The sequence below is a fragment of the Lolium rigidum genome, chromosome 7 (genome assembly GCF_022539505.1).
Source record: "Lolium rigidum isolate FL_2022 chromosome 7, APGP_CSIRO_Lrig_0.1, whole genome shotgun sequence".
In the NCBI taxonomy this organism is placed as follows: Eukaryota; Viridiplantae; Streptophyta; class Magnoliopsida; order Poales; family Poaceae; genus Lolium; species Lolium rigidum.
The window spans coordinates 253,948,290-253,967,726 of NC_061514.1; positions in this window are offsets into that span (position 1 = coordinate 253,948,290).

Below are 19,437 nucleotides of genomic sequence, written 5' to 3' on the forward strand. Positions count from 1 at the left end.
AGAAAATAATCCTTCTATCCTCCTAGTCAAGATCTAGTGGAAGGGTATTTGGATTTGTTGGCTTTTCTTCTTCTGTGATGAGATTAGCATACCATTTGTATGCAAATCCGAGAGTGTTCCCCACCAAAAATTATTTGAACTAAACTGAGAAGATTAACTCGTCTGTAGCGAGAGTGGACTAACTTGTGGTGAAGTTGTTCCGATGGTGAATCTTGATCAGTCTGTTACTTGTGGTTGTTGGCATGTTCCTCTTCCCAGTTCTTGATCTACTTAAGTTGATCTTGCTTCCCTCTCGGAAGTCCTCCTCTTCCTTGCTGTTGTCTTGACCAGAACTATATCTATCTAAACATAATGGTTGTGTAATTTTTGGTGAAGAACTGTGGATGAACTGATGGTGTTCTTGGGTGGATATGGTGCGGTTTGTTGTGGAGAACTCTGTGAAGGGTTTCTAGTAGCACAGCTACGGCTGGTTTGCTTCTTTTATCTACTTGTTGTTGTTGTTGTGTGTTGACAGCACACCAGATTGCATGTGTGTGTGAGCTGCTTGCGACTAGCTACATGTGGGACCCTCCTGGTTCAAGTTTCCATGTGAAGATATTTCTATCTATGGATCAGCTCCGTTGGCTTGGTATTATCCTTAGTTGTACTTTATTTTTGACGTTGCCAAGTGTTAACTTGACCCTGCCCATGATGCATGAGCCTGAGGCCAAGATTTGTTGATAAGAACAAATACTACAGATTTGGCCTCTAGATTAACTACTCGATGATGAGTTCAGCATAGCAACACTATGCCAAAACCTGAGAGTAATCACTAACCAAAATCCCTTTTTTAGTTATTTTATTTTTGCAGGAATACAAGTTAAGAACAGAAGAAGAAGAAGATAAAAGATGAAGAAATAGTTAGGAATTACTTTAGGTTTTTTTTTTTTTTTATTTCCATTCTTTTGTAATATTCTTTTAATTCCTCAATCATGTAAAGACATTGTATAATTGTGTTAATATCAATAAAGAACTGTTTTGTTTTCTATATGATAACTTTATTACTGAATTGCTTGTCTTGTAAATATTGCATGACTATAAATGTATTCAAGTGTTAAGTATCTATTTTCGGGTTTATATTTTGTGTTGATTATATTATGTGGCATAAAGGTTTAGAATTCAAATTCCAATTGAACTTCTTATTTGAGTTTCTATCTTTCATATTTGAATTTGAATTCAAATCATCCCCCCCAAATCACATGCCTTCATAGAGGTCATGTCGAAATTTATCGCACTCGCGTCGATGACCTAAATCAATTTCACCGATGCAAGAGAAATCTCGATCTCTTTGTGTTTTAAATAAAAAAACGCGAAATTTTCCCGGATTTTCTATGCATGAATGCAATGCACACATCTATTTCCTCTATTTTGTAACCCCAATACCTGGGATATTACAGGGCAGAGCAACATCGAGCGTTTGATGAGATTAAAGATTATCTAACGAAGCCGCCCGTGTTGGTTCCGCCCCAGCAAGACAGGCCATTCTATATTTACCTGTCAGTAGCCGATACTTCTATCGCCTCAGTGGTAGTGCAAATCTATGATGGCATGGAAAGAGTTGCTTTCTACCTCAGCGGAAGGATGTTGGATGCAGAGACGAGGTACCCGGAGATCGAGAAGTTGTGCCTCTGCCTATTTTTTACCTGCACCAAGCTTCGCCACATCTTTCTGACGGCAGAAATCATCATCATCTGCAAATCAGACGTCATCAAGCACATGCTGTCGGCTCCTGTTTTGAAAGGCCGACTCGGTAAATGGATGTTTGCGTTATCGGAATTGGATCTCCGGTATCAACCTGCGAAAGCAGTCAAAGGGCAGGCCATGGCTGATCTAATCGCGGAACGGATCAACACTAATATAGCAGACACTTGTCTATACGTGCATGGGCCATGTTCTTCGATGGGTCGGTTTGCGATGATGGTTGCGGCATCGGCATCCTACTCGTGTCGCCCCGGGGGGCAACCTACACCTTCTCCATCAGGCTATCCACCCCTTGCACCAATAATGTTGCTGAGTATGAAGCAATACGTAAGGGGATGGAGTTGCTAATTGAAGCCGGGGCGGAAGCGGTGGAACTCTTTGGAGACTCAAAGTTGGTGATCTCCCAGCTCACGGACGAATACAAGTGTGAGAGCGAGTCGCTCTTCCCGTTATGGATGCATTGCCGCGAGTTGATGACACAGTTTAGGTACATAAACTTCAACTGGGTCCCGAGGTCACGCAGAATACGGAGGCGACCGATCTCGCACGGATGGCATCGAGCTATAAGGAGACAGTGGAAGGAGCCGATGTCCGGATACATTTTATGGAGCCGAGATGATTGGAGAGCCGATATCTTCAATTACTTGAAAGATCCGGCTCGGGGGCACCTAAACGGATAAGGTACAAGGCTATGAAGTATGTCCTTATTGGAGATGACATGTTCTACGGGACCTTGGAAGGGTTACTTCTCAAATGTTTGGGAACAGCCAGAGGCAAATCGGCTCTTACACGAGGTACATGAAGGCGCCTGTGGAACTCATCAATCGGCTCATAAGATGAAGTGGTTGATCATGCGATCAGGGTTTTATTGGCCCACCATGCTTGAGGACTGTTTCAATTACTACAAAGGGTGTCAAGCATGTCAGAGGTTTGGGAGCATTCAGATGGTACCCGCATCAGCAATGAACCCCATCATCAAGCCTTGGCCATTTCGAGGATGGGGCATGGACATGATCGGCAAAATCCATCCCGCGTCGAGCAAAGGCCACGAGTGGATCTTGGCCATCACAGATTATTTCACTAAATGGGTGGAGGCTGTCCCTATGAAGTCTGTGGCATCGAAGGACGTCATCAGTTTCGTGAAAGAACATGTCATCCACGGATTTGGGATTCCCCAGACCATCACGACCGATGGAGGTTCGGTTTTCGTTTCTCGCGAGTTTAGAGATTTCTGCGAGAGCATGGGAATTAAGTTGATCCGATCATCTCCATACTATGCTCAAGCAAATGGGCAGGCTGAAGCGTCCAACAAAAGCCTTATCAAGCTGATAAAGAGAAAGATCGACGAGTACCCTAGGCGTTGGCACGAGGTGTTGTCGGAGGCTTTATGGGCTTATCGCATGTCATGTCATGGAGCAGTGAAAACCTCGCCATACCATCTGGTCTATGGACAAGAAGCCGTGTTACCATGGGAGATCACGGCTGGGTCGAGACGTGTCACGTTTCAAAATAATTTGACAACTGAAGAGTATGCAGCCCCGATGAGTGATAGCGTTGAGGATGCGACGGAACTCGGGCTTTGGTCACTTGAGAAAATTAAGGAGAACAAGGCCAAGGTAGCTCGTGCATATAATAAGAAGGTGAAGCCAAAGGAGTTCCGGGTTGGTGATCTAGTATGGGAAGCTGTGCTTGCCGTTGGGGACTAAGGACAAGGCCTATGGCAAATGGTCTCCAAATTGGCACGGGCCGTACAGGGTTGACCAGGTCCTAAAGGGCAATGCATACATGCTCGAGCAATTGGATGGTGTGAAGTTCCCAGTAGCCGTCAATGGCCAGCATCTCAAGAAGTATTTCCCAAGCATGTGGGATGATGGGCAGTGAAATACGGGGGCCGATTTTAAATCGGCCAGTAAAAAAAAATCAAAATTTTCCAACTTGGAATATGGGGGCCGATGTATGGAATCGGCCGGTAAGAAAAATATATGTATGAAGCAACAGGATGCTACGTACAGCCGATGCACAGACATCGACTTGAGAACAAAACAGCCGATGCGCAGCCATCGACTTTAGGGGTACAAAGTATCATGATCAGATATCAAGTTACTGTCTGGATTTGAGGAATGTTTGCTTGAACCTGTCTAAGTTGGAAATTGAGTTTGATCTTATGGGCGTTTGATAGTGAAAGACCGATACGCTGCTATCGGTTCTTTGCGTGTTGACTTGCGTTGACAATCGGCAAAATTGGTATGAAGGCAGAATCGGCTGAGAAATATTTTCTTCATTAATAAAAGGGCTTTTACAGGGAAGAGCCGATTGCTCAAGGAAGAAAGAACAAAAGCCGATTGCTCAAGGAAGAAAGAACAAAAGCCGATTACTACTACTACTAGTAGTCCCTAATCTACGGGCCGTTGCTGCCCTCGTCGTCATCATCGCTGCCGCCGGCGCAGCTGCTGGCGGGCTCCTCGTCGCTGCTCCCGTAGCCCTGTACGGGAGCCTCGTCCTTCTCGTCATCGTCGTCGTCGTCGTCGTCCCACCAGGCGCGGAAGCGCTTTGCCGGCGGATATTCGTCGGAGGAGGTGTCGTCCTCCTCTTCCTCCTCCTCGTCGGAGGAGGTGAAGTCGTCCCAGGAGAAGCGGTCGTCCTCGCTCTCCGCCTCCTCCTCCCTATCGACGAGGAATTGGAGGTCGTCTTCTCCGTCGGTCAAGGACTTGTCATCCTCAGACCAGACGGAGGAATCATGGTCCTCCTTGTCCCACGTCGTTGGGGCGAGGATGTCGTGCGCCGTGATGTCTACGGGTGCTTCTACTCTTGTAGACAGTGTTGGGCCTCCAAGAGCAGAGGTTTGTAGAACAGCAGCAAGTTTCCCTTAAGTGGATCACCCAAGGTTTATCGAACTCAGGGAGGAAGAGGTCAAAGATATCCCTCTCATGCAACCCTGCAACCACAAAGCAAGAAGTCTCTTGTGTCCCCAACACACCTAATAGGTGCACTAGTTCGGCGAAGAGATAGTGAAATACAGGTGGTATGAATAAATATAAGCGATAGTAATAGCGCCGGAAAAGTGCTTGGCTGGCGTGTGGTTGATGGTGGTAATATTGCAGGAAGTACGAGATGCAGATAAAACAAGTAAACAAGCAGCGATAGCGATGTTTAGGAACAAGGCCTAGGGATCATACTTTCACTAGTGGACACTCTCAACATTGATCACATAACAGAATAAATAGATAGATGCTAGACTCTACACTCTCTTGTTGGATGATGAACACCACTAACTGTGTAGGATTACACGAACCCTCAATGCCGGAGTTAACAAGCTCCACAATATTCAATGTTCATATTTAAATAACCTTAGAGTGCATGACAGATCAACATAACCAAACCAAGTACTAACATAGCATGCACACTCTGTCACCTTCACACTACGAAAGGAGGCATAGATCACATCAATACCATCATAGCAATAGTTAACTTCATAATCTACAAGAGATCACAATCATAGCCTACGCCAAGTACTAACACGATGCACACACTGTCACCATTACACCGTGCAGGAGGAATAAAATACTTTAATAACATCACTAGAGTAGCACACAGATAAATTGTGATACAAAACACATTGCAATCATAAAGGGGTATAAATAAGCACTTCACTATGCCATTCATGACAGTGAATAAGTATTCTATGAAATATAGCCTAAGAGACTGATGTCTACGGGTGCTTCTATTCTTGTAGACAGTGTTGGGTCTCCAAGAGCAGAGGTTTGTAGAACAGCAGCAAGTTTCCCTTAAGTGGATCACCCAAGGTTTATCGAACTCAGGGAGGAAGAGGTCAAAGATATCCCTCTCATGCAACCCCGCAACCACAAAGCAAGAAGTCTCTTGTGTCCCCAACACACCTAATAGGTGCACTAGTTCGGCGAAGAGATAGTGAAATACGGGTGGTATGAATATATATGAGCAATGGCAATGGCACCGGAAAAGTGCTTTGCCCGGGACGAGTAAACAAGCGGTAGTAACGCAGCGGTAGTAATGCGAGTAAAACGAGTAAACAAGCAGCGATAGCAGTATTTAGGAACAAGGCCTAGGGATTACACTTTCACTAGTGGACACTCTCAACATTGATCACATAACAGGATAGATAAATGCATACTCTACACTCTCTTGTTAGATGATGAACACATTGCGTAGGATTACACGAACCCTCAATGCCGGAGTTAACAAGCTCCACAATTCAATGTTCATATTTAAATAACCTTAGAGTGCATGAAAGATCAACACGACTAAACCAAGTACTAACACAACATGCACACTTGTCACCTTCACACTATGTAGGAGGAATAGATCACATCAATACTATCATAGCAATAGTTAACTTCATAATCTACAAGAGATCATAATCATAGCCTACGCCAAGTACTAACACGGATGCACACACTCGTCACCATTACACCGTGCAGGAGGAATAAACTACTTTAATAACATCACTAGAGTAGCACATAGATAAATTGTGATACAAAACACATTGCAATCATAAAGGGATATAAATAAGCACTTCACTATGCCATTCATAACGGTGAATAAGTATTCCGTGAAATATGGCCTAAGAGACCCACACGGTGCACACATCTGTCACCTTTACACACGTGGGACAAGGAGTCTCCGGAGATCACATAAGTAAAACCCACTTGACTAGCATAATGACATCTAGATTACAAGCATCATCATATGAATCTCAATCATGTAAGGCAGCTCATGAGATTATTGTATTGAATAACATAGGAGAGAGATTAACCACATAGCTACCGGTACAGCCCCGAGCCTCGATGGAGAACTACTCCCTCCTCATGGGAGACAGCAGCGGTGATGAAGATGGCGGTGGTGTCGATGGAGGAGCCTTCCGGGGGCACTTCCCCGTCCCGGCGGCGTGCCGGAACGGAGACTCCCTGTCCCCCGGATCTTGGCTTCGCGATGGCGGCGGCTGCGGAAGGTTTCTCGTACCGTGGCTTTTTCGTCTCGAGGTTTTAGGTCCGGGACCTTTATATAGGCGAAGAGGCGGCGTCGGAAGGTCGAAGGGGCGACGACACCATAGGGCCGCGCGGCCGGGGGTGGGCCGCGCCACCCTATCATCGCAGGGGCCCCGTGGCCCCCTCCGGCGGCTCTCGGGTGTTCCGGATGCTTCCGGTGAAAATAGGAACCTGGCGTTGATTTCGTCCAATTCGGAGAATATTTCGTTACTAGGATTTCGAAACCAAAAACGGCGTAAAACGAGAGCGGCACTTCGGCATCTTGTTAATAGGTTAGTTCCAGAAAATGCACAAATATGACATAAAATGTGCATATAACATGTAGATATCATCAATAATGTGGCATGGAACATAAGAAATTATCGATACGTCGGAGACGTATCAGCATCCCTAAGCTTAGTTCTGCTCGTCCCGAGCGAGGTAAACGATAAACAAAGATAATTTACGGAGTGACATGCCATCATAAACTTGATCATATTGTAAACATATGTAATGAATGCAACGATCAAAACAATGGTAATGACATGAGTAAACAACTGAATCATAAAGCAATGACTTTTCATGAATAGCACTTTCAAGACAGGCATCAATAAGTCTTGCATAAGAGTTAACTCATAAAGCAATAAATTCTTAGTAAAAGCATTGAAGCAACACAAAGGAAGATATAAGTTTCAGCGGTTGCTTTCAACTTCAACATATATATCTCATGGATAATTGTCAACATAAAGCAATATAACAAGTGCAATAAGTAAACATGTAAGAATCAATGCACACAGTTGATACAAGTGTTTGCTTCTAAGATAGAAAGAATAGGCAAACTGACTCAACAATAAAGTAAAAGATAGGCCCTTCGCAGAGGGAAGCATTGATTACTATATTTGTGCTAGAGCTTTTCATTTTTAAAACAAGAAACAAGTTTGTCAACGGTAGTAATAAAGCATATGTATCATGTAAATCATATCTTACAAGTTGCAAGCCTCATGCATAGTATACTAATAGTGCCCGCACCTTGTCCTAATTAGCTTGGACTACCGGGATCATCGCAATACACATGTTTTAACCAAGTGTCACAAAGGGGTACCTCTATGCCGCCTGTACAAAGGTCTAAGGAGAAAGCTCGCATTTTGGATTTCTCGCTTTTGATTATTCTCAACTTAGACATCCATACCGGGACAACATAGACAACAGATAATGGACTCCTCTTTAATGCATAAGCATGTAGCAACATTTAGTGTTCTCATATGAGACTGAGGATATATGTCCAAAACTGAAACTTCCACCATGATTCATGGCTTTAGTTAGCGGCCCAATGTTCTTCTCTAACAATATGCATGCTCTAACCATTAAAGTGGTAGATCTCCCTTACTTCAGACAAGACGGACATGCATAGCAACTCACATGATATTCAACAAAGATTAGTTGATGGCGTCCCCAGAAAACATGGTTATCGCACAACAAGCAACTTAATAAGAGATAAAATGCATAAGTACATATTCAATACCACAATAGTTTTTAGGCTATTTGTCCCATGAGCTATATATTGCAAAGGTAAAGAATGGAAATTTTAAAGGTAGCACTTCAAGCAATTTACTTTGGAATGGCGGAGAAATACCATGTAGTAGGTAGGTATAGTGGACACAAATGGCATGGTTATTGGCTCAAGGATTTGGATGCACGAGAAGAATTCCTCTCAATACAAGGCTAGGCTAGCAAGGTTGTTTGAAGCAAACTCAAGTATAAAAGGTGCAGCAAAGCTCACATATGAACATATTGTAACTATTATAAGACTTTACATTGTCTCCTTGTTGTCAAACACCTCAACCAGAAAATATCTAGACTCTAGAGAACAATCATGCAAACCAAATTTTAACAAGCTCTATGTAGCTATTCATTAATGGGTACAAGGTACATGATGCAAGAGCTTAAACATGATCTATATGAGCACAACAATTGCCAAGTGTCAAATTATTCAAGACATTATACCAATTACCACATGTAGCATTTTCCGTTTCCAACCATATAACAATTAACGAAGCAGTTTCAACCTTCGCCATCAAAAATAAAAGCTAAGAACACATGTGTTCATATGAACCAGCGGAGCGTGTCTCTCTCCCACACAAGCATTTATTCAAACAAAAACAAAAATAAAAGCACACCGACGCTCCAAGTAAAGTACATAAGATGTGGCCGAATAAAAATATAGTTTCAAGAGAAGGAACCTGATAATTTGTCGATGAAGAAGGGGATGCCTTGGGCATCCCCAAGCTTAGACACTTGAGTCTTCTTGAAATATGCAGGGGTGAACCACCGGGGCATCCCCAAGCTTAGAGCTTTCACTCTCCTTGACCATGTTGTATCATCTCCCTCTCTTGATCCTTGAAAACTTCCTCCACACCAAACTTAGAACAACTCATTAGAGGGTTAGTGCACAATCAAAATATACATGTTCAGAGGTGACATAATCATTCTTAACACTTCTGGACATTGCACAAAGCTACTGAAAGTCAATGGAATCGAAATATCCATCGAACATAACAAAACTGGCAAAGCGAAATAAAAGGCAGAATCTGTCAAAAACAGAACAGTTCGTATTGACGAATTTTATTGGGGCACCATACTTGCTCAAATGAAAATGCTCAAATTTAATGAAAGTTGCGTACATATCTTAGGATCACTCACGTAAATTGGCTTAATTTTCTGAGTTACCTACAGAGAATTTAGCCCAGATTCGTGACAGCAAAGAAATCTGTTTCTCGCGCGAGTAATCCAAATCTAGTATGAACTTTACTATCAACGACTTTACTTGGCACAACAAAACACAAAACTAAGATAAGGAGAGGTTGCTACAGTAGTAAACAACTTCCAAGACACAAATATAAAACAAAGTACTGTAGCAAAATAACACATTGGTTATCTCCCAAGAAGTTTTTTTTTATAGCCATTAAGATGGGCTCAGCAGTTTTGATGATGCACTCGCAAGAAATAGTATTTGAAGCAAAAGAGAGCTTCAAGAGGCAAATTCAAAACACATTTAAGCCTAACATGCTTCCTATGCAGAGGAATCTTGTACACAAATGAATTCATGAAGAACAAAGTGACAAGCATAAAAGGATAAAACACGAGTAATTTCAAGATTCTCAACATAAAGAGGGGAAACTTAATATTATTGAAATGCATATAACCATATTTCCCTCTCTCATAATAACTTTCAGTAGCATCATTGATGAAATCCACAACATACCCATCACTTAAAACATTCTTATCATGGTTCATATGCATAGAAGTATCATTAAATTTGGCATAAGAAGAGTTATTCTCATTAATAGTAATTGGAGTAAGATTATTATCAAGAATTTGAACATGGTAAACAAATTGCATATTAAGGGAATTGTTTTTGGTAATCCAATCATGACTATGACAAGTTTCATAAGGATAGTTAGAACCTATATCATAGCATTCTTTATAATAATCATCGGAGATCGGGGCACAGGTGTCATCATAGGAAATAGAATAGTTATCTTTCACAGATCGGTTTATCCGTGTCCACACCATCATTGTTATTAGAAGGAGATGTATCAAGAACATAATGACCAGTAGCTAAAGGATTTTCAAACACCTCTTCCCCAAGCTTAGAGCTTTCTATATCATTATGGGAGGAAGCATGGATAGCACTGACACTATGGCAATTATTATCATCATCATAGAATTAGTTTCCCAGAGATTTGCAATATCAAAAGTAGTGTGCTCATTTAAATCATGATTGCTAATGTATGTAAAGGGCATAGGAAGATCATCGTATTCAGATTCATTGTCACAATAATCATTCGGAGCAACATACTTACGGTTACCTAGCGTTATCTCATTCACGCGGGGATACACCGTTACCTCTTTCTTTTTATTCTCCTTCTTCTTCTTCTTCTTCGTTCCCTTTTTCTTCTTCTTCTTCTTCTCTTCCTTCTCCTCGTTCCCTTCTTTAGGAGGAAGAGGCTTGAAGGGTGGCTTGTCCGCATAACCTGATTTACTTTCAGAAACAATAGAAGAAACTTGGGAGGATCCCTCCTTTTCATTAATTAGTTGAAAACACACAGCGGTCCTATCATAGTTTGGCAAGGTGTCATCTTCTAAAATATTTTGTATGTAAGTATTTGTATGGCTATTATCAATGCAATAAGAAAAACACCCATGCATGACATCATCAATATCAAGATCACTCATATGTAACAAAGAGATTTTTCTCGACAGTTCTTCACACCCCAAAAATAAAATAAGTTCATCATGCTTGATTAGGAGTAATTTCATCATCACAATACAAATTTGCAGCACTCATTGGGTTCAAATTATCATTGGAGGAGCATTGAAAATTAAAATGACCCACTTCATGGCAAACTTCACAAATAAAAGGATAGAGGGCACAAACTTTTTTACCAAGATCATCTAGAGCCCTAAACCACTTTCTAGTTTTTTCATTAGCATGATGGATACAATATTCATCTTTGATTTGGTTAATTCCACAAGGTCTATGTATTCCACAAAAATTAACATGCTTATAGGAAATAGCATTCTTAGGAGTTTGAGCATGCTTATTGCAATAATTAACAACAATCTCATTCTTTATGCAAGCCTCTTTAAAAGGTTCATGATACTTATCAAAATTCTTTTTAGGCAATTCAAAATGAGAAGCAAAGGCTTTATAAAGATTTGCAGCAACTTGAGAGTCAAGACCATAAGTAGCACTCATATTTCGAAATTTATCGGTATCCATAAAAGCTTCAATGCATTCATAATCATAATTTATACCGACTCTTTACCTTTGTCGTTCTCCCATCCTTCAGCGTTGTCCTCAATCCGATCAAGAAGATCCCACCTAGCTTCAACCTCCTTGCTTGCGAAAGATCCCTCCGAACGAGCATCCGAGATAGTCCTTGTGTTGTCCTGAAAGCCTCGCATAAAAATTGTTAACAATAACATTACGGGGAGCTCATGAATTGGACATTTGAGCATTAGTGACTTCAATCTCCCCCACGCTTGAGAAATACTCTCTCCATCACGAGGATAAAAGTTATAAATGTAATTCCTATCAATATGCACTTCATGAGGAGGATAAAATTTAGAATAAAAGAGAGGTACAATTTCCTCCCAACCAAGAGAATGACTATTCTTCAACAATTTATACCAATGCGCCGCTTTACCGATCAGCGAAAAAGAGAATAGCTTCTTCCTCACTTCATCCATAGAGATACCGCACACTTGAATAACCCGCATAATTCATGCAAAAACAGTAAATGATCTCCAGGATGGACAATTCCATCCCCTTCATAGCGGTTATCAATAACACGTTCAATAATTTTCATGGTTATCTTGAAAGCAGTACTTGCAGTAGGTGGATTTAAAATATCACAAGCATCATTAGAGTTATCGCATATGGGAGATAAAGCATTATCAGAACAAATTTTCTCCCCTAAGGATGGGAAGCTAAAAAGATCACGAAACTAGCTTCCCCAAGCTTAGACTTATCCATAGCATTAGTAGTGATTGCGTTCATACTAATAACATTGCTACTAGCATGCAATTGAGGCTCCATAGGTTCTTTAATTTTCGCATCACACAATTCATGTCTTAACTTAGGAAATAAATTAAAAAGCTCATAGTTGTATTCCATTATGCCTTACTAGTGTAAACAAGAAACAAAAAGATGCAATTGCAGGATCTAAAGGAAATAGCTTCAAGTACTTACAACGGCGAAAATAGCTTAGTAGCCGAGATCCGGAGTGTGAGTACCTTTTACCTTTCCTCCCGGCAACGGCGCCGGAAAATAGCTTGATGTCTACGGGTGCTTCTATTCTTGTAGACGGTGTTGGGTCTCCAAGAGCAGAGGTTTGTAGAACAGCAGCAAGTTTCCCTTAAGTGGATCACCCAAGGTTTATCGAACTCGGGGAGGAAGAGGTCAAAGATATCCCTCTCATGCAACCCCGCAACCACAAAGCAAGAAGTCTCTTGTGTCCCCAACACACCTAATAGGTGCACTAGTTCGGCGAAGAGATAGTGAAATACAGGTGGTATGAATATATATGAGCAATGGCAATGGCACCGGAAAAGTGCTTTGCCCGGGACGAGTAAACAAGCAGTAGTAACGCAGCAGTAGTAATGCAAGTAAAACAAGAAACAAGCAGCGATAGCGTATTTAGGAACAAGGCCTAGGGATTACACTTTCACTAGTGGACACTCTCAACATTGATCACATAACAGAATAGATAAATGCATACTCTACACTCTCTTGTTGGATGATGAACACATTGCGTAGGATTACACGAACCCTCAATGCCGGAGTTAACAAGCTCCACAATTCAATGTTCATATTTAAATAACCTTAGAGTGCATGAAAGATCAACACGACTAAACCAAGTACTAACACAGCATGCACACTGTCACCTTCACACTATGTAGGAGGAATAGATCACATCAATACTATCATAGCAATAGTTAACTTCATAATCTACAAGAGATCATAATCATAGCCTACGCCAAGTACTAACACGGATGCACACACTGTCACCATTACACCGTGCAGGAGGAATAAACTACTTTAATAACATCACTAGAGTAGCACATAGATAAATTGTGATACAAAACACATTGCAATCATAAAGGGATATAAATAAGCACTTCACTATGCCATTCATAACAGTGAATAAGTATTCTGTGAAATATAGCCTAAGAGACCCACACGGTGCACACACTCTGTCACCTTTACACACGTGGGACAAGGAGTCTCCGGAGATCACATAAGTAAAACCCACTTGACTAGCATAATGACATCTAGATTACAAGCATCATCATATGAATCTCAATCATGTAAGGCAGCTCATGAGATTATTGTATTGAATAACATAGGAGAGAGATTAACCACATAGCTACCGGTACAGCCCCGAGCCTCGGTGGAGAACTACTCCCTCCTCATGGGAGACAGCAGCGGTGATGAAGATGGCGGTGGTGTCGATGGAGGAGCCTTCCGGGGCACTTCCCCGTCCGGCGGCGTGCCGGAACGAGAGACTCCTGTCCCCCGGATCTTGGCTTCGCGATGGCGGCGGCTCCGGAAGGTTTCTCGTACCGTGGCTTTTTCGTCTCGAGGTTTTAGGTCCGGGACCTTTATATAGGCGAAGAGGCGGCGTCGGAAGGTCGAAGCGGCGACGACACCATAGGGCCGCGCGGCCGGGGGGTGGGCCGCGCCACCCTATCATCCAGGGGCCCTGTGGCCCCCTCCGGCGGCTCTCGGGTGTTCTGGATGCTTCCGGTGAAAATAGGAACACGGGCGTTGATTTCGTCCAATTCAGAGAATATTTCGTTACTAGGATTTCTGAAACCAAAAACAGCAGAAAACAGGAACTGGCACTTCGGCATCTTGTTAATAGGTTAGTTCCAGAAAATGCACAAATATGACATAAAATGTGCATATAACATGTAGATATCATCAATAATGTGGCATGGAACATAAGAAATTATCGATACGTCGGAGACGTATCAGAGACCCACACGGTGCACACACTGTCACCTTTACACACCTGGGACAAGGAGTCTCCGGAGATCACATAAGTAAAACCCACTTGACTAGCATAATAACATCTAGATTACAAGCATCATCATATGAATCTCAATCATGTAAGGCAGCTCATGAGATTATTGTATTGAAGTACATAGGAGAGAGATGAACCACATAGCTACCGGTACAGCCCCGAGCCTCGATGGAGAACTACTCCCTCCTCATGGGAGACAGCAGCGTTGATGGAGATGGCGGTGGTGTCGATGGAGGAGCCTTCCGGGGCACTTCCCCGTCCGGCGGCGTGCGGGAACGGAGACTCCTGTCCCCCGGATCTTGGCTTCGCGATGGCGGCGGCTCCGGAAGGTTTCTCGTACCGTGGCTTTTTCGTATCGAAGTTTTAGGTCGGGGACCTTTTTATAGGCGAAGAGGCGGAGTCGGAGAGGCGACGAGGCGGTGACACACTAGGGGGCGCCCCCTAGGCCGCGCCGCCCTGTCATCCAGGGGCCCGGTGGCCCCCCTCCGGCGACTCTCGGGTGTTCTGGAAGCTTCGTGGAAAAATAGGATGCTTGGGCCTTGATTTCGTCCGATTCCGAGAATATTTCCTTACTAGGATTTCTGGAACCAAAAACAGCAGAAAACAGGAACTGGCCCTTCGGCATCTCGTCAATAGGTGAGTTCCGGAAAACGCATAATAATGACATAAAGTATGCATAAAACATGTAGATATCATCAATAATGTGGCATGGAACATAAGAAATTATCGATACGTCGGAGACGTATCGGCATCCCCAAGCTTAGTTTACTGCTCGTCCCGAGCGAGTAAACGATAACAAAGATAATTTCTGGAGTGACATGCCATCATAACCTTGATCATACTATTGTAAGCATATGTAATGAATGCAGCGATCAAAACAATGGTAATGACATGAGTAAACAAATGAATCATAAAGCAAAGACTTTTCATGAATAGTACTTAAAGACAAGCATCAATAAGTCTTGCATAAGAGTTAACTCATAAAGCAATAAATCAAAGTAAAGGTATTGAAGCAACACAAAGGAAGATTAAGTTTCAGCGGTTGCTTTCAACTTGTAACATGTATATCTCATGGATAATTGTCAACATAGAGTAATATAACAAGTGCAATATGCAAGTATGTAGGAATCAATGCACAGTTCACACAAGTGTTTGCTTCTTGAGGTGGAGAGAGATAGGTGAACTGACTCAACATAAAAGTAAAGAAAGGTCCTTCAAAGAGGAAAGCATCGATTGCTATATTTGTGCTAGAGCTTTTATTTTGAAAACAAGAAACAATTTTGTCAACGGTAGTAATAAAGCATATGTATCATGTAAATTATATCTTACAAGTTGCAAGCCTCATGCATAGTATACTAATAGTGCCCGCACCTTGTCCTAATTAGCTTGGACTACCGGGATCATCGCAATACACATGTTTTAACCAAGTGTCACAAAGGGGTACCTCCATGCCGCCTGTACAAAGGTCTAAGGAGAAAGCTCGCATTTTGGATTTCTCGCTTTTGATTATTCTCAACTTAGACATCCATACCGGGACAACATGGACAACAGATAATGGACTCCTCTTTAATACATAAGCATGTAGCAACAATTATTGTTCTCATTGAGATTGAGGATATATGTCCAAAACTGAAACTTCCACCATGATTCATGGCTTTAGTTAGCGGCCCAATGTTCTTCTCTAACAATATGCATGCTCTAACCATTAAAGTGGTAGATCTCTCTTACTTCAGACAAGACGGACATGCGTAGCAACTCACATGATATTCAACAAAGAGTAGTTGATGGCGTCCCCAGGAACATGGTTATCGCACAACAAGCAACTTAATAAGAGATAAAGTGCATAAGTACATATTCAATACCACAATAGTTTTTAAGCTATTTGTCCCATGAGCTATATATTGCGAAGGTAAAGAATGGAAATTTTAAAGGTAGCACTCAAGCAATTTACTTTGGAATGGCGGAGAAATACCATGTAGTAGGTAGGTATGGTGGACACAAATGGCATAGTGGTTGGCTCAAGGATTTTGGATGCATGAGAAGTATTCCCTCTCGATACAAGGTTTAGGCTAGCAAGGTTATTTAAAACAAACACAAGGATGAACCGGTGCAGCAAAACTCACATAAAAGACATATTGTAAACATTATAAGACTCTACACCGTCTTCCTTGTTGTTCAAAACTCAATTCTAGAAATTATCTAGACTTTAGAGAGACCAAATATGCAAACCAAATTTAGCAAGCTCTAGGTGTTTCTTCATTAATGGGTGCAAAGTATATGATGCAAGAGCTTAAACATGAGCACAACAATTGCCAAGTATCATATTATTCAAGACATTTTAGAATTACTACATGTAGCATTTCCCGATTCCAACCATATAACAATTTAACGAAGAAGATTCAACCTTCGCCATGAATACTATGAGTAAAGCCTAAGGACATACTTGTCCATATGCAACAACGGAGCGTGTCTCTCTCCCACACAATGAATGCTAGGATCCATTTTATTCAAACAAAACAAAAACAAAAACAAACCGACGCTCCAAGCAAAGTACATAAGATGTGACGGAATAAAAATATAGTTTCAGGGGAGGAACCTGATAATGTTGTCGATGAAGAAGGGGATGCCTTGGGCATCCCCAAGCTTACACGCTTGAGTCTTCTTAAAATATGCAGGGGTGAACCACCGGGGCATCCCCAAGCTTAGACTTTTCACTCTTCTTGATCATAGTATATCATCCTCCTCTCTTGACCCTTGAAAACTTCCTCCACACCAAACTCGAAACAAACTCATTAGAGGGTTAGTGCATAATCAAATATTCACATGTTCAGAGGTGACACAATCATTCTTAACACTTCTGGACATTGCTCAAAGCTACTGGAAGGTAATGGAACAAAGAAATCCATCCAACACAGAAAAGGAGGCAATGCGAAATAAAAGGCAGAATCTGTCAAAACAGAACAGTCCGTAAAGACGAATTTTAAAGAGGCACCAGACTTGCTCAAATGAAAATGCTCAAATTGAATGAAAGTTGCGTACATATCCTAGGATCACTAACGTAAATTGGCATAATTTTCTGAGTTACCTACAGAGAATTTTTCCCAAATTCGTGACAGCAAAGAAATCTGTTTCTGCGCAGTAATCCAAATCTAGTATGAACCTTACTATCAAAGACTTTACTTGGCACAACAATGCAACAAAACTAAGATAAGGAGAGGTTGCTACAGTAGTAACAACTTCCAAGACACAAATATAAAATAGAGGTACTGTAGCAAAATAAACACATGGGTTATCTCCCAAGAAGTTCTTTCTTTATAGCCATTAAGATGGGCTCAGCAGTTTTAATGATGCACTCGCAAGAGATAATAGTTGAAGCAAAAGAGAGCATCAAGAGGTAAATTCAAAACAAATTTAAGTCTAACATGCTTCCTATGCATAGGAGTCTTGTAAATAAACAAGTTCATGAAGAGCAAAGTAACAAGCATAGGAAGATAGAACAAGTGTAGCTTCAAAAATTTCAGCACATAGAGAGGCATTTTAGTAACATGAAAATTTCTACAACCATATTTTCCTCTCTCATAATAATATCCAGTAGCATCATGAGCAAACTCAACAATATAACTATCACATAAAGCATTCTTATCATGAGTCTCATGCATAAAATTATTATTACTCCCAACATAAGCATAGTAATTTTTATTGGTAATAGTGGGAGCAAATTCAACAAAGTAGTTATCATTATTATTCTCATCATCAAATATAGGAGGCATATTGTAATCATAATCAAATTTATCCTCCATAACAGGCGGTACTAAAAGACTACTATCATTATAATCATCATAAATAGGAGGCAAAGTATCATCAAAGTAAATTTTCTCCTCAATGCTTGGGGGACTAAAAATATCATGCTCATCAAAGCCAGCTTCCCCAAGCTTAGAATTTTCCATATCATTAGCAACAATGGTGTTCAAAGCGTTCATACTAATATGTTCCATGGGTTTTTTAATTTTCGCATCAAACCATCCATGTCTTAAATCAGGAAATAGAATAAGAAGCTCATTGTTGTCCATTATGCCAAACTAGTGTAAACAAGAAACAAAAAGATGACAATCAGGTGCGTCGCTCTACTCGCCAGCACAATGATGGACTTCTGTATGCACTGCCAAACTCTACTCGTCGTCGTTCCTCGTCAGTTCCCAGGGCTGCTCCACCGGCCACTCTTCAAATTGCTGAGATGCAGCGTATGGGTGTTGAAGACTGCCTCATCGACCCATCTGAGCTTACTGAAGAACGTCTTTTGTGTGATCGTCGGGCAGGATAGATGCTTCATCGGTTTTATCTGAATTGGTGTTCCACTACTGGAATTTTGGTTTTCAGTACTATTCTTTTGTCCTATGCCTCGTGCATTCAGAACTTCACGTACTAATCGTACTTGGTGTGTTTTAAACTGGAATATTCGCGGTGTGAATTCCTCTGATAAGTGGCCGCATGTGTATAATAAGATTGAAGAAAGTACAGCAGCTATTGTGTGCTTGCAAGAGACCAAGAAGGAGGATATTGACATGGCCTTCGTCAAAAGCATTGCCCCATGTCGCTTTGATCAATTTGCTTTTGTCCCTGCTGATGGTGCCTCGGGTGGTTTGCTTGTCCTATGGGCCAGCAATCTATTTACTGGTCAGGTGATTATGAGTGAATGTTTTGGTCTGGTGATACACTTCCAATCCACTCTTTCATCTGATAATTTTACTTTGGTCAACATATATGGCCCCTGTGAAGGAATTGCTAGAGAAAATTTTATTGCGTGGTTGTTTCACTTGGATATCCCAGACGATGAGTTGTGGTTGTTAGTGGGTGACTTCAACTTCTACAGATATTCTGATAATCGTAACAGGTCTGGGGCAAACATTTCTGACATGGCAACCTTTAATGAAGTGATTAGTTACTTGGGTTTGATTGAACTCCCAATTAAGGGTAGGTCATTCACTTGGAGTAACATGCAAGTGGATCCTCTTCTAGAGCAAATTGACTGGTTTTTTACCTCACCAGCTTGGACGATTACTTACCCAAACACGTTGGTGAACCCTCTTGCCAGACCAACTTCT